Here is a 4,791-nt window from a genome sequence, read left to right on the forward strand (position 1 = left end):
TCGGGTAGCTGGAGTTATTTACGAATGCACAAGCCGCACTTATGACTGCGTGGATGGCTTTCTGCCCTGCAGATCTGGCAGTATGCACGAGGGATGAAAACCTCTTNGCCTAAGTGGGCTCAAATGTTTAAACTGGTACTTTGAAATCATCTGCCCGATTGTTTTAGTGACAAGTCATAGCTCTCGAAAATTGAATGCCATTGTGTGAATACTGAGCGCCTAGCTAGACTCTCAACCATTTTCGCACCATGTGCGTCTCTCCCACATCCTCTATCACCGAATATGCAGACGAATTCATGGCAGACAACTATTCTTTTAACTATATCCCCTCCTCCTGAAGACACGATGTGAATCTTACTGCCCCTTCTGCGATATAGAAAATAGAAAATAGAATAGCTCTTCTTGTCGAACGCCTGCGCTGCTAGCTTTTGCACGCTCAGGTTGTGGTACGTTTATTTCTCGATTTGTGGGCAGAATGACAATTGAGGCATGGTCAGTCGTTACAAAGTAAACGTGGGGACAACGATACTACGGGGGAAGGTATGACCAAAAAACAAGTCTACTAATTATTCCGTCATCGTAGATTGTGTGAAACGAAAACCAGAACAATGGGCAATGAGGTGCGACTAGCTCAACGATTAAACCAGTTGAACTTAACTAAAAATGAAAAGCCATTTGCAGGCCATGAGTGTTCGGGCGGTTTAGTAAACGGTCAGGGTCACGAAAAGCACAATCGGGGATGAATAAACGGAGAAATTCAAAGTTCAGACAAACGCCATATTGGTCTCAAAAACTAAAACACTGAAACTGGGTGGACTCACTGACGTCAATGTCGGGGGAAGTCAGATGCCAAAATGTTTTCCACTAAGCGGTAATAATAACAATAATTTTATATCCCAACTTTCGGGGATCGTGCTAATTGGGGCATGTGCTAATGCACAGGGCCTTAAAACATGTAGAAAAATAAGGATTTCGCAAAACCGGGGTGGTTATGTCTAAATGGGGGATCAGCTGGTCAGATCGAACCCGTGTTAAAAGGTGGCTGAAGCCAGTTAGAAAATTTATTCGTCTTTGCAGCCAAGGGAAAGTGTGGGTGTTAATTATTAGTTTCTCTAATCCGCAGGCTAGTTTATCACCCTTCCGTTACTGCTCAAGTCTCAAGACTGAACCGTTCTATTTTATACAAAGTTGACTCTACCTCAACCGCTTTCTATAGACGTTTGGTTTACATTTATTCCTGGGCTTGTTTGTGCAAATTTGTCCCACTTTGAACTGAACAGCAATTTTCCCGCTTAGTTTGTCCGATAGCACACTGCCATACGTGCGCCATCCTGTGTTGCTAACTGCCCAAGGTTCAATCCAGCTGTAAGCCTTCCTTTAATTCTCCTCATGATTTACTGTTAATTTCCTATAGAACCACGGTCTACCTCTCTATACTGTCTACCCAAGTCCAATTCAATGTATTGTTCACTGCCCAGTTGCGACTACTGAACAAACGCAGGCGAAGCTCGTAGAATTCTGTTTCGCCGCAATTATTACTGACCGTCCGTGGGTAAGTTAGACTGTGCGTTACCTGTCAGATAAGACACCTAGGTCATGCGTTTGGGCTAAGTGACCAATTCCTTGCTTTTGATCACGGCCTTAGCACAGGATCGCAAAGTGAGCGAGATGAAATCTTCATTGTTACGAAGGGAATTGTTGCTGATGTGCCATCAAAGTGGGTATTGTACTGCCGTTAATTGTAGAACCATCAACTGAGAGCAGTGGTATGAATTTGTTTTGTACTTGGAAGAGGGGAAGATTGGGTCGGGGAAACTTGACCAGCGAGCCTGAGAGTCTGTCTTTTTGGATAGGGTGAAAGTCAAGCGCTTTTTAGCTTCTTGATCATCATATCACAGAACATGTGGTGATGGTCATTGAATTTCAGTACGACGTAGTTCTCAAGGGTTTGAAGAAATGTGGAAATATCAGCTAACTAGATGGTTACGTTGCTCAGAGACGGGTGGGTAGGTGGAACGTGCAGCAGGAATTAGGGGTTTAAATATGACTGGTCAGTCAGAATGGACCTTAGACTAACGGTGCTCGGTTTGGGATTGCTCGAAGAGTAGATCCCAAGGTATTCAATTTTAAACGAAATGTTTTATTTAGTGACAAGGAACCGTCAGACCCATTGCCGATAACCCTTATCGTACTGGCAATCATGAGCTGATATGCTTTGATGCACAAAGCTAAACGGTTCATAATTTTTTTTGTTTTTCAAACAGGTTTTCTTTCCCACGCTTCACACTTGATTGCCTCGCTGGATAATTTTGCCATTTACAAAGAGCGGCCCTAATTCAACTTCCGCGTTCTAAAGTGATTTTCGGAGTTGGACAAATGATCCCTGACGATTTTCTTCATAGGTTGAACGACGCTAGGGCTTTTTTATTCACAACCATGATTGTATTTATTCCCAGAAGCATTAATGGACTACCAAAATATAACTTCCCTTGACTCTTCACTGCTGGCTACTTTGAGTGAGTGGGACTGAAATTGTTTTCAGCGTGCCAAAATGTCAAGACCGGAAATATAAAAACGTTTGCCGGAAGAAGCTCAAATCCCGAAAGCCCCGGCAGCAATTGCCTGAGATACAACCATGAACAAGTGGTGAACGCACTAGCAAAGTTCATCATAATTAACGAACGACACACGGATCTGACTTTCCTGTAATGCTGAACGTGGCTTCAACAACTGTCGTGTACGTGGGGAAAAATCCATTCATGGTCCCATTCCAAATGTTGTTACCGTAACCAAGATGACTAAGGATACAGCTATGCAGACCACAGCCTTTCATATCCCAAAGTACCCACGAATTTTGCTTCTTCTTGAAGCCACTTAACTCTACCACTCTGACAGATGGCTGGAGCTACCCTTAACGTCGAGTGACATCTGATTTGCTGGTATACTTGGTAGTGCGGCTCTCAGACACAAACAGAAACCGACCTTCTTGTCATCCTTCAGAACAGAAGGATAACTTTGTACCCAAGGGCAGAAGCTACGTACCCTCCCACCCCCTAATCGCTTTCCAGTGTTGACGGGCACGAATCCGAAAACTGCAACCTCATCAGTGCGAGCAAGCTAGTTAAGCTCAGAATCTACGTCAAGACTAACATGCTAATCACTGAACTGTTTGTATCAAATGACACCGCTTTTAAGCGGTCGAAAGACACTTGTTTGAGGTCGAATTTGGACTCCGCCGTACGTTCTGGCGAATGTCACTTTTGTCAATATCTGTTTGCCTATCTTTCGGTGTCGACATCCTGTAAGAATGTGTTTTACTGCTTGTAGCGCGCCGACAGTTAATGATTGAACTTCTGACTGCACCAGCCGCAAACGGGGGTTTACCTGGCGCTGGTTAAATTTACGCAGCGGTTTTCAGCACTTAGTTAACAAGTTTTCGGTTAGTTCTTTGCTAACATTACAGCTTCCGCCGCTCACGATACCATCGCAAATCGTATTTTAAAAAGAAAAGCACTTTTCTGCCGAAGACCGTATCTCGAGCTCGACGAATTCTGGGTGGCTGAAGTCAATCTGCTCCCCATAACGACATGCATAACATTGGTCCTCTAAGTGCGCGCAACCTAATAGACTATTCGTTACTTTCTTTAACTCTCAATGGTTACAGGTTTGTTAGGTTCTACGGTGTCCAACTTCATTCCATGGAAATGCCCTCATTCATTTCTCTGAATATGCGTGTGTACTTTTGTCTTCCACTTGTTTTACCCATCTGTACGCGCCACTATATTAGCTCAAAGACTGTCCAAGCAGACTACTGTGTATTAGCATGCGTGTCTGTGTGTTGCTGTGTGCGCTTGACCTAATTACCAACGCGCGTTCATGTCCCTTTTGCCGAGCCTTCCCTGACTTCATTACTCATGGGTTTCGAGTGACCACAAGGCCAGTGGGAACTACGAGGTTATTGTTGCAAAGAACGAGCGCATCCGACACTACTGCCGTTGTTTAGTGTGTCGACGCTGACTCTGCACTGCTACGGCCATTGACAGACTTACGCACTTGCTGACGCTACGAACATAGGCCATTGATTCTCACTTTTCTATTGAGGGAGCTGAGCGCCTTTTCGAGCCTCAGCTTACACCAGACACTTTTTAAATAGGCCCTAAGCCTTTCTAATCTGCGCACTCACCCTGATTGTCGCGTTACTAGGTCCTAGCATTTACACTTAACAACATGAAATGCTTAGCATTAATCCACAAGTGCGACAAACACCCTCCCAAGTGTTCTTATCTATAACTTACCACTTTACCTATCTCTCATGCAGATGTTCATTTCCGGCGATTAAATCTTTTGCTCTCTGAATTGCAGAGAATGTCTAACGCTTGCCATCGTAATTGACGTCAAGCCCGTCTCCACTAACCTGGCTGAATTTCCTTCCTCCGACCTTAAGCTTTTGCACACAGCCAAATTATTCCTAGTTCTTCAAGCCTGGTTACATCCCTGAGTAACTCTGGCAGCTCCATTTAATGTCTGGTGCTTTGCTTTGACTGGATTTAACTAACCTCAGCCAAACTGAAACCTAAGACCCTCGCTGTTTTGAACCATTATGCATCCCCTGAACACGTGCAGCGCACACATATCAAATGTTGGGCCTGAAGGTGCGCTATGCATGCCCCACATCCACACATACATATAACACTGGTGCGCCTCTACTTGATAGAGCGGTTCGCGTTAATGCTTCATCTTCGTTTAGCCACAGTACACAGGGTCTGAACATCTCCAATCTACTCCCATTAC

This window comes from Opisthorchis viverrini, assembly GCF_000715545.1.
Source record: "Opisthorchis viverrini unplaced genomic scaffold opera_v5_462, whole genome shotgun sequence".
Taxonomy (NCBI): domain Eukaryota; kingdom Metazoa; phylum Platyhelminthes; class Trematoda; order Opisthorchiida; family Opisthorchiidae; genus Opisthorchis; species Opisthorchis viverrini.